Source organism: Rana temporaria, chromosome 5 (assembly GCF_905171775.1).
Source record: "Rana temporaria chromosome 5, aRanTem1.1, whole genome shotgun sequence".
NCBI lineage: Eukaryota > Metazoa > Chordata > Amphibia > Anura > Ranidae > Rana > Rana temporaria.
Genome location: NC_053493.1, coordinates 19,079,725 through 19,092,397, shown reverse-complemented (window position 1 = coordinate 19,092,397; position 12,673 = coordinate 19,079,725). Strand labels below are relative to the sequence as shown.

General features: G+C 44.7%; 1 protein-coding gene across 2 annotated transcripts in view; it reads right to left on the bottom strand.

The window, feature by feature from the left end:
• The window catches only part of CTDSPL (CTD small phosphatase like), a 113,735-nt gene that overhangs the window by 98,370 nt on the left and 2,692 nt on the right, over positions 1-12,673 (bottom strand). The window lies entirely within an intron of this gene.

The following is a 12,673-nucleotide window of genomic DNA, read 5'->3' as shown; positions in this document are numbered from 1 at the left end:
ATCGGTCGAAGCCCTTTTTTTTTTTAAATGAGCATTCGCCCGTGAGAGCAAACGATAGTGCCATCATGTAATGACCGATAAATCGTTCAGTGGACATAAATGAATACTTTTTTTGTTCTTTTTTTACATATACCTAATGCAAACAGTTCGGACGGGAAACAGATTAACCTTTCAATTTATCGTTCGGCAGAAAAATTTCCAAACTGCTCCTTCGTTTTTTCAGTTCAAAAACTTCCCAACGATTATCGATTTTGTGCCCATAAACTGTCTAAATGACTGAATTTCGGACGACTTTTTGTATAGCGTATGGCCTTAAAGTTCATGTGCGTGTAGAGCACGGGGGGGGGGGGGGGTCGCAAACTGGTGGCCCTACAGCTGTTGTAAAACTACAAGTCCCACAAGACATTGCAAGTCTGACAGTTACAAGCATGACACCCACAGGCAGAGGCATGATGGGACTTGTAGTTTTGCGACAGCTAGAGGGCCACCAGTTTGAGACCCCCTGGTGTAGAGGTAGGCATTCAACTACTTTTGACAATATAGTATATATTCATTTTTGGAGCCTGTAAAGCACTGCACAACCGATCAGCAGATAGCTGTTGCCATGTAAGTCTTCTACAGATCTGTCAGTGTATCTGCTTGCTAGTAAGGCCAAGCCGATACATATATATATATTTTTAACTACTAGTAGTAGTTCATTGAGAACTACAAGCCGACAGCCACTGAGGCTATTAGGACTTGCAGTTTTTCATTCACAGAGTGATGCAGCAAGAGAAGACCCCACAGAGGGGGGAGCGAGGGCCGGTCCTTTAACATGTATGTATGTATGTATGTATGTATGTGTATATATATATATATATACACACACACACACGAGTCACTTTTGCGCCTGATCTCCCGGAATTTGGGGACCCGGTACTGGCCGACCGTAGGTCCCCATGGAAACATATAGCCCCACTCTTCCTCTACAAGTGTGCAAAGTTTCTTGTCCGGGGGACCTACGACCAGGGAGTACCGATTTCTCAAAGCCCTTCCATAGACTCCCATGTTAAACGTCAGTCTAGTCATGGGCACAGTGAGGCCTGCAGATGGACACCCTAGGCTTATACTCGAGTCAATACATTTCCCATTTTTTTGGTGGTAAAATTAGGTGCCTCGGCTTATACTCGAGAGGATAGAGATAGAGATAGAGATAGAGATATATAGAGATATATAGAGATAGAGATATATAGAGATATATAGAGATAGAGATATATAGAGATATATAGAGATAGAGATAGAGATATATAGAGATATATAGAGATAGAGATATATAGAGATAATATATATATATATATATATATTTAGAGATTATATATATATATATATATTTAGAGATTATATATATATATATATATTTAGAGATTATATATATATATATATATATATATATATATATATATATATATATATATATATATATATATACACATATATATACACACACACACACACACACACACACACACACACACACATATATATATATATATATATATATATATATATATATATATATATATATATATATATATATATACACACACACACAACGTTTAATTGTATGTATTGACAAATGTTTTTAATATTTGAAAACAAATTAAAAATGAAAATAAATAAATAAAAAACAATACGTTTAAAAAAATAAAACAAAAATAAACCCCAACACACACAAACCAAAAAAACACACAAAACACGTTACACCCCGAATGTGGATATAACATGTAATGAAAGGTGAATCAATCCTTTAAAAGAGAAAAGGTTTTGCCTTTACTTCCGCTTTATTGTTTTATTATGCTCCGGTTGCTTGGCGTTTGCTAGACCAAAATACGTACTTTTCCATTACACGCTCTTACTTTAGAAATATGTTGGCAGCGGAAGCTGGGATTTGTAATCCAACAGCTAGTAGGCCAAGGACCTTTTCCATCACACTGGGTCTCCACTTGTAAATACACAGAACTCTCCTACACATAGACACGGTCCCCAAGCTGCACAAGGATGAGAATCTATTCCCTCCGCATGCTGACGGACTAATTGGCGAGAGCCGGGCCATCAATTACTTCCAACAATCCTGGTTATTAAACCACAGAGATCCTCTAAACTGCTGCTTCCAGGACAAGTTTTCAGGCTACTTAGATAAAAGCCTGGACAGTTATGATGACGAATCGCCACAATTAGGTTCTCATAACCAACACCTAAGGGAAAGCAAAGAGCTTTATGAAGGATCAACTCTGTAACAAAAGACTTTAACGGCAGAAGAGATCGGGGGCAAGCACAGTGCGCTTGGGTGGTTTCCAATTCTATTTATACCAACAATCCGCATTCATGCTTAAAAACAAACACTTATGCCGCGTACACACACACAACCATTTTTCAGGACGAGAAAAATGCCATTTTTTTAATTGGTCGTGAAAAAAATAAATAAAAAAAAAAATGGTCGTGTTTAGTCTCCAGAGCATTTTTTGACGAGAAAAATGGGCATAAAAAATTTTAGAACCTGCTCTATTTTTTCTCGTCGTGAAAAATGGTCATGTGTGGACTTTAACGAGGAGGGAAAAAACGTGCATGCTCAGAAGCAAGTTCTGAGACGGGAGCGCTCGTTCTGGTAAAGCTAGCGTTTGTAATGGAATGGAGCACTTTCATCACGCTGTAACAGACTGAAAAGCGCGAAGACTGAAAAGCGCAAAATCGTCTCTCACCAAACTTTTACCAACACAAAATCAGCAAAAGCAGCCCAAAGGGTGGCGCCATCCGAATGGAACTTCCCCTTTATAGTGGCCGTCGTACGTACGTACATTTTTTTTCACGATCGTGTGTAGGCAAGGCAGGCTTAAGAGGAATCATGTCGAGAAAAACTTTGGGCCAGATTCAGAGAAGAGATACGACGGCGTATCTCCTAATACGCCGTCGTATCTCTGAGATACGATTGTCGTATCTATGCGACCGATTCATAGAATCAGGTTACACATAGATAGCCCTAAGATCCGACAGGTGTAACTTGTGTTACACCGTCGGATCTTAGGCTGCAATTCTAGGCCGGCCGCTAGGTGGCGAGGCCATTGCGGTCGGCGTAGAATATGCAAATGACTAGTTACAGCGATTCACGAACGTCCGCGATGCCCATCGATCTAAATTTACGTTGTTTCCATAGCAATACGCGTTGTAAAGTTAAGGCTGCCTAGGTGGTCTAAGCAATGTTAAGTATGGCCGTCGTTCCCGCGTCGAAATTTTTAATTTCACGTCGTTTGCGTAAGTCGTCCGTGAATGGCGCTGGACGCCATTTACGTTAACGTCAAACCAATGACGTCCTTGCGACGTCATTTAGCGCAATGCACGTCGGGTAATTTGATGGACGGAGCATGCGCAGTACGCTCGGCACGGGAACGCACCTAATTTAAATGGTGCCCGTCCCATTTGAATTAGGCGGGCTTGCGCCGAGCGGATTTACGTTACACCGCCGCAAGTTTACTGGTAAGTCCCTTTTGAATCAGGCACTTACGCTGTAAACCTGCGGCGGTGTAACGTCAATGGGATACGTTACGCCGCCGCTGCGCAATGCAATTCTTTCTGAATCTGGCCCTTTGTTTTTTTACCACTACATGAATAACGGTCGTGTGTACGCGGCATTACAGCGGACTTGAATGCAAAAAAGAAGAGGATTTTCCATCTTGTAGGAAGTATGAAGATCGGTGAATTGTGCCTTGGCTGGAGCCCGAAAAGTCTTCCTTTTGTCTTCAATTGTTCCTTTAAAATACCAGAGCACCTCCTGTGCCTTGGACCTCATAGCGATGCATCTACAGTGTGCAATCCAAGGCACTGGTGCTTCCGTTTGCTAATCTCAATAGATGGGATGACTGCCGCGCCGGTCATGGTCTTTCTTTCTGAAGAAGGACCCTCAGTACCAGATCTCCCGGGCTTCATTCATTCTGTAGATAGGTGCTTCCATCACTGCTGCTTCTTGCGTTTTTCTACCACTAGTCATCAGCAGTGTTAATTTTGGCAGCAAATTTAGATTTAGTCTTAGGGCCCTTTCACGGATGTGTCCGCTGACATCCGACCCACCAAAGTGTGACGGAGAAAAAACCTACTTTCAATCCGTCTGGCAGATCAGATGACAACGGACTCTACGGTTCGACGTCATTCGATCCCGCTCTCACAGGTCAGTCCCTGCACAGTGTGCAGAGATGGACCTGTCATCTGCCTGCTCAGCAGGGATCGGTGGAGCGATGCCTGCTGAGCAAAGCGAAAGGGCCCTTAGTCTTAGGACTAAAATGGCATTTTAGTTTTACCCCTATTTTAGTCTTCTGCAATTGTTTTAGTCGTATTTAGTCGACTAAATCTCCAGTATATTTTAGACGACCAATACTAATTTTAGCTGTCTAAAATCTAATGGGTGTAATTAAGTTGTAATGGATTAGTTAACATTTCTCTACAATTTCCAAACTCCTTATATACTGCTGGAGTGAAAAAGCCAAAATGTTATTATTTATGGCATTGGAGGTATGAACAGACCAGTGTTCATTTTGAAGTAAAATTTCAAATTAGTTTTCGTCTTAGTCTGTTGACTAAAATGGCATTTTAGTCCCATTTTAGTCATCTCAATTGTTTTAAGTTGACTAAAATATTATTCATTTAGTCAACAAAATTATCACTGGTCATCAGGGTGAGCATCTTTGATATGGGGAAGCAAAGCCCTGCCCCACTACCAATGGTAGCAAGATGGTCATCCCCTACACATTATAGAACAGGAAATGTTAAAGCCTGAATCTACTGTAGGAAGTCTGAGGAAAATTCCTTCTTGCAGAGGAGCTGTGCCCGCATTGCAAAGTTTAACCATTTGCCTACTGGGCACTTTGACCCCCTTCCCGCCCAGGCCAATTTTTAGCGCTGTTGCACTGAGAATAACAATTTTTTTTTTTTGACAAATAGCGATTTCTTTTGGTGGTATTTAAAGCGGGGGTTCACCCTAAAAAAAAAAAAATTTTCCTAGCATGCCATTAAGCATACTAGCGCGATCTACAGTACGCCTTTCTTTTATTTTTTTGGCGCCGTACTTACGGTTTACTGCCGTAGTGAAGTTTCAGACTCCCCGCGGGGAATGGGCGTTCCTATGCACAGGGAAGATGATTGACGGCCGGCTATGGCGCGTCACGCTGCCCGAAGATAGCCGAAATAGGACTTGCCTCATCACAACGCCAGCGCAGTCAAGTCAGATGTCTGTGCGCAGGCGCCGTATAGCGCCGTGAAGAGGCAAGTCCTATTTCGGCTATCTTCGGGCAGCGTGATGCGCCATAGCCGGCCGTCAATCATCTTCCCTGTGCATAGGAACGCCCATTCCCCGCGGGGAGTCTGAAACTTCACTACGGGAGTAAACCGTAAGTACGGCGCCAAAAAATAAAAGAAAGGCATACTGTAGCTCGCGCTAGTATGCTTGATGGCATGCTAGAAATGTGTTTTTAGGGTGAAACACCGCTTTAAGCAAAAAAAAAAAAAGAAAAAACCCAGTTTTGATTAAACAAAAAAATAAATAAAGTTTTTAGTTTTGGATGTAAAAGTTTGTAAAGAAGTAATCTTTCTCCTTCACCGACGTGCGGTGATGAAGCTGCACTGATGGGCCAGCAATAATGAGCGCTTACAGGCAGCATGGGCACGGATTATCTGTACAGATCTTCTTGTGAGGAAATGCCGCCGATCGGCTCTCCTCACGAGCTGTCAGCGTGCCGATAACCAGCTCTTCCTTGTTTACATGTAATCGGCTGTGAATGGACACGGCTGATTCCATAGCTAAAGAGCATCGTCATTGGCTCTTTTTGCCGGAATAGGTAATGTGCTGTGTCCCAGGGACAGAGCGCAACACCAATTGCCATGCGCCTTCCAAAGTGCGCATGCGCAGCAAGAGTGGGAGGAGAACGCAAGTGCTCCCACACATCATTTGACAATATGGCGGGCAGGAAGCAATTAAATAAAGTGTTTGTAAAGGCTGAAGTGTTTTTTTTTTTAAATGTTCAGTGTGCAGCTTCCCCATCATATTCACCTGAACCCAAACCAGCAATGTGCATGGGAGCAGAAGCTCTCCCGAGTCTCTGCCTTCTCATTAGCAGACACACAGAAGTGGGAGCCATAGTCAAATCGCAGGGAGTGAGGGGTGGAGCCTCAGACACACAGAGGCGCTCAGGTGCAAGCATGCATGAGTGCCCCCAGAACAAGCAGGTTGCTCTGGGGGCACTCATTGGAGGGGGGGGGGGAGGGGTCAGTAGAACTGGCGGGGGGGCCTGTGAAAAGGAGCAGGGCTGCTCTGTGTAATGGTTTTGCACAGAGAAGTTTAAAAATGTTTAGGTATAGGGAAGAATAAAAGCATTTTACTTACCCAGGCCTCTGCTCCGTCCAGCTGCTCTGGCGGTACCTGCAGGGCTGTGGACTCCGAGTTGGCCTTGTTGGGGGGGGGTCAGGACCTTCGACCATGGGGGAGAGCACACTGCGGGGGACCGGTCTTGCTGCACAGTAGGATCAGGGAAGTAAATCTTCCCTTCTGTGCCCCCTAGACCTTAAAGCGATTGTACACATTCAGATTTTGCACAGAGCTGCCCCGCTCCTCCTCCTCTTGAGCCCCTGCTTCTATTTTCTCCCCACTGAGTGGCCCCATAACAGACCGTTTGCCACGGGGGCACTCGGGAATGTTTGCTCCTAAGGTGGCTCTGTGTGTCTATTGACACACAGAGCACAGCTTGGCCCCGCTCCATCCTTGCTGGTGTGTCTGAGCCAATGAAGAGGAAGAGAGCCTCTGCTTTTCATGCATATCGACTATAATAGAACCACTCCAACCCCCCCCCCCCCCATTTCCAATAGTTTGGAGGGAGCAAGCGGATGTTAGTTGTGGCCACCTGCACTCCTCTATATACAGTGGGACCACAGAGAACACCATCTAACAGAACGTTGAATCAGAGCAGTAGAAAATGAAATGTGATGATTTTGGAGAAGCCCGGGAGCAGAAGGAATTCACCTTTTACACGTGGTCTCTTTGTATTCATCGTGGAGGGCAAACAACCCCACTGCCTCATTGGGAAGGGAGGAGAAAAGAACCATCAGGTGCCCCCTCCCCTAAATAGGCACCACCTGGCATGTGCCATCCTGGTTTTTGCGCCAACCTGTGCTGCACAAACATAGTTACTGCCACCTCAGGAGCATCCCGAAGGCAGCCCTGTGTAACAGGCGCCGTCACGCCGTATTGCGTTCCACGCTGGAACGCATATGGCGACAACGTTATCGCCCAGCGCCACGTGCGTTCCAGCTTGTAACGCAAAAGTGCGCCTCAGCGCCGTCTGGAATCAGTGCTATGCACCGCACCGGTCTCCTGCTTATATAGGCATTCACTTGTCACACAAACATCGTTCTATTACTGTCGGCCGTGGACGGCTTGGCTACTGTTGAAACTACAGCTACCATCCTTCCCTGGACTCGAGGCCATCCCACTCCTGGAGATGTGCTGCCAACCTTGAGATAGTTGCTGCGGACAACCCAAGCTATCCCCCACCAGGAGACCCTGCACTAAAGAACCCTTGCTGTTAAGAAATTACAACATAGTTTCTCTGCAAAACGGATAAGTAACAACTACTCCTTTAGAGCCGGTTCACACAGGGGCGGCATGACTTCCGCGGCGACTCGGCCAGGCGACATGAAGACGACATCTAAGGCGACTTGCAAAATGACTTCTGTATAGAAGTCAATGCAGGTCGCCCCGAGTCGCCCCCGAAGTAGTACAAGAACCTTTTTCTAAGTCGGAACGACTTGCGTCGCTCCTATTAGAATGGTTCTATTCACTAGAATGGAACGCGACTTGTCAGGCGGCTGCGTCGCCTGACAAGTCGCCCCAGTGTGAACCGGGTCTGAGAATTACCAGTTTCACTTATTGCCGTTACCGAAGAACTGTATTTAAATCTAGCTTTTTATTACTAACCTACTGCTTGGGATTACTTTGTGCACCTTCAGATGCTCGCTGTGAAATATCTTAAAAGGGACATACACTCATTTCAGCTGAGCTATACTTGCCTCTCTTATACAAATACTAACTGCCTACAGTATTATTTTTTGCTACGTGCTTGACATAAGTTGTTACTTGTTTATGGGCCCATGCCCTAAGTTACTGAACAGGTTCTCCTTATCTTTTCTATGCTAAGGGTTGAGGTATTTAATACCTCCGCCCTTAGAAGTTCAACGCATTGATATATGTGAGAGAGATGATGTAGTGACCCCCCAAACTCCTGTTCTCTGATTGGAGTGACGCCTGGGGCCTAGTACTGAAATCTCACATAGAGGCGTGCATTGAAATCCTTGCTAACCGCAGTTGTGGTTGACTCCTGTTCACCAGTGCCATTACACCCTGAGAGACATCACTATTGAGCCCCAAATCTGAAACCCCAGGTGGATCCCCTCACCTTCACATGAGACTCACTAACTTGGCATCACAAAAAAAGCAAAAAGGTAAGAGAAACCAAAAGGTCTCCCAACAGCGGTATTGCCAAAAGTATTGGGACACCTGTCTTTACACACACATGAACTTTAATGGCATCCCAGTCTTAGTCTGTAGGGTTCAATATTGAGTTGGCCCCGCCCTTTTTCAGCTATAACAGCTTAAATCTCTTCTGGGAAGGCCGTCCACAAGGTTAAGGAGTGTGTCTATGGCAGGGCTCAACAAATCCCAGGCGCCAGGTCGCCATGGCGACTAGAAATAGTGTCCTGGCGACTTGGCTTGGAAGGTGGGCAAAAAAAAACTAATGTCATGTGGGGGCAATGTTATACTACTGGCTATTATTACTAATGTCATGTGGGGGGCAATGATAAACTACTGGCTATTATTACTATGTGGGGGCAATGTTATACTACTGGCTATTATTACTAATGTCATGTGGGGGCAATGTTATACTACTGGCTATTATTACTAATGTCATGTGGGGGCAAGGTTATACTACTGGCTATTATTACTATGTGGGGGCAATGTTATACTACTGGCTAGTATTACTAATGTCATGTGGGGGCAATGTTGCTGATCCGAAAATGATCCGATCCGTGACTCCTGATCCGAGGATCGATCCGATCCGTGAGTTTTTTGATCCGTTGCACCCCTATATTAGAACGGTTCTATTGCATAGAATAGGACGCGACTCGTCAGGCGGCAAGCCGCCCCAGTGTGAATCTGCACTTAAACCTATCCAATGATAAACTGTTACAGAAAAATAATAGAAAGCCTATTTTACAGGAAGATATTCTTTACGGTAAAAGCAGTTAAACCCCTTAACCTACTACATTACATAGTACGAGTAATCGCGATGAGAAAAGGTTACAAAAACAAGATGTTTTCTCTTGCAGTGAATCGGATCCGCAGTTATAATTAATAAAGGAGAACATGGGAATACTTGGATCCAGCACACAGATCTGACAGCCTTTATGGTGCCAAAAGAAATGGATTCTTCCCTTTGCAAGGCAAAATTGGCCACAGATGGTCGGAGTGTGGGCTTTTGCCGAACGAGGAAGCGTTTGCTGGATGCTGAACCGATGGATTGGGATTTGCTTTCCAAAATTGTCACAATAGAACATGAGCCAGATTTATTAAATCCTCTTACATAAGACCCATTAGACCAGCCATTCCCAACCAAGGTTCCTCCAGAGGAGGCTAGGAGTTCCTTGAGACGTGGCTGATGAACCACCAATTTGATGATGCCTACAGAGTCCACATAGCAAAGCCAGCAGCATGACACCAAATATCTTTTTAGCCGTCTTTAACCACTTAAGACCCGGACCTTTATGCAGGTAAAGGACCCGGCCAGTTTTTGTGATTCGGCACTGCGTTGCTTTAACTGACAATTGCGCGGTCGTGCGACGTGGCTCCCAAACAAAATTGGCGTTCTTTTTTCCCCCACAAATAGAGCTTTCTTTTGGTTGTATTTGATCACCTCTGCGGTTTTTATTTTTTGCACTATAAACAAAAATAGAGCGACAATTTTTGAAAAAAATAACTATATTTTTTACTTTTTGCTATAATAAATATCCCCAAAAAAGATATAAAAAAACATTTTCTTTTCTCAGTTTAGGCCGATACGTATTCTTCTATCTATTTTTTTACCAAAAAAACGCAATAAGCGTTTATCGATTGGTTTGCGCAAAATTTATAGCGTTTACAAAATAGGAGATAGTTTTATTGCATTTTTATTAATATTTTTTTTTTTTTACCATTAATGGCGGCGATCAGCAATTTTTTTCGTGACCGCGACATTATGGCGGACACATCGGACAATTTTGACACATTTTTGGGACCATTGTCATTTTCACAGCACAAAATGCTATAAAAATACTGGGAAAATGACAAATTGCAGTTTGGGAGTTAACCACTAGGGGGCGCTGAAGGGGTTAAGTGTGACCTCATGTGTGTTTCTAACTGTAGGTGATCGGGGCTGAACATGTGACGTCATTGATCGGGTTTCCCTATATCAGGGAACACACGATCAATGACAGCGCCACAATGAACAGGGAAGGTGTGTTTACACACAGCTCTCCCCGTTCTTCAGCTCCGGAGGACCGATCGCGGGACACCGGCGGTGATCGGGTCCGCGGGTACGGTCACGGAGCTTCGGACCAGGTCGCATGCACACGCCGGCGGCAGGCGCGACCCCACGGCTGGGGTTAAAGGGCCATGTACGTGGATGTGCCCAGCCGTGCCATTCTGCCGACGTATATCGGCGTGAAGGGGTCCTTAAGTGGTTAAGGGTGGCATTCTGAGCACCTTAAAGCGGAGGTTCACCCAAAAATCACAACTATATTGTAAGACAACCGCTGCAATATGCACATCAGCAAATAGCACAACATTCCCCCCCCCCCCCCATATGTAAATACCTTGTACCCTTCCGGGATTGCTCTCCCGCAGGAGTAGGCGTTTCCAAGCCTTTCCCCGGCGCCACAATGCAATGTGGGACTTGGCTGCAGTGTTTTCTGGGAACTATAATTGACGCCGCCCGTTGTAATGGCAACCATTTAGTTTACGGCGCTAGTCGCCGTTAACACTGCGCAGGCGCGAGAATGAGCGATGAATGCTGGGAGATCAGCATTCTCCGCTTCCAGGAAGCGATTGCTTGTGGGTGTCACAATGCCCACAAGCAAAATGGAAACTCCCGCAAACGGATTTTATAACTCCTTCTTTGCCGAGAAAACGGACCGCGGTTATATACAGCGACCAAAGAAGTGAGCGTAAGTTACTATTCTTATACCCCAGTGAATGCTGAAAAAAAAAAAAAGCTGGGTCGAGGAATTCCCGCTTTAAGCCCCAGACCATTTGGCTGGCCAAAGACCAGAGCACTTTTTGTGATTCGGCACTGCGTTGCTTTAACTGACAATTGCGCGGTCGTGCGGCGTGGCTCTGAAAACAAAATTTACGTCCTTTTTTTCCCATAAATAGAGCTTTCTTTTGGTGATATTTGATCACATCTGCTGTTTTTAATTTTTGCGCTATAAACAAAAATAGAGCGACAATTTTGAAAACAACAAAACAAATTTTTTTTTGCTATAATAAATATCCCCAACAATATACACATACATACAAAAAAAAAAAAACACACACAAATGTCTCTTTTTTTAAACCAAAAAAATAAATAAAAAAATCGTAATAAGCGTTTGATTGGTTTGCGCAAAAGTTGTATCGTCTACAAAATAGGGGATAGTTTTATGGCATTTTTATTAATATCTTTTTGCTAGTAATGGCGGCGATCAGCGATTTTTATCATGACTGCGACATTATGGCGGACACATCGGACAATTTTGACTCCATTTTGGGACTATTGTCATTGATACAGCGATCTGTGCTATAAAAATGCACTGATTACTGTGAAAATGACACTGGTAGTGAAGGGGTAAACCAGTAGGGGTGCTGAAGGGGTTTAGTGGGTCCTAGGGGGTGATTCTAACTGTAGGGGGGCGTGGCTACGTGTGACATGCACATGACACTGATCACCGCTCCAGATTACAGGGAGCTGTGATCAGTGTCCTGTCACTAGACAGAACAGGGAAATGCTTGTTTACATCAGCATTTCCCCGTTCTTCCTCTCCATGAGACAACCGCGGGAAGCCCGGCGGACACCGAGTCCGTGGGACCCGCGGCGGGTGCGCACGCCAACAACGCCGCATCTTAAAGGGGACGTACCTGTATGCCTATTTGCCCAGCCGTGCCATTGTATAGATCGTCGTACGCTGGTCGGCAAGGGGTTAAGGAGGACATTCTACCAATTGACCACCAATAGAAGAAGCATTGTTCCTATTGAGCCTTGATCAATTGGTTTTAGTAAGGATTCCTTGAGACATGAAAATTATTTGAGGTTCCTCAGGGGATGGCCATAGGTTCAGAAAGCCTGAGTTAGAAAGTAAAAACTAGAATGAAACTTACAATGTGAGAAGTGACAGCTGTCAAGTTCCCATCATATAAGAAGTGAAGGACAATTCAGAGGATAACAGAACATAATACCACATTCTGATCGTACCCCTCAACCAGTCAGGATCCCACCCCTCAACCAGTCAGGATCCCACCCCTCAACCAGTCAGGATCCCACCCCTCAACCAGTCAGGATCCCACCCCTTCAACCAGTCAGGATCCCAC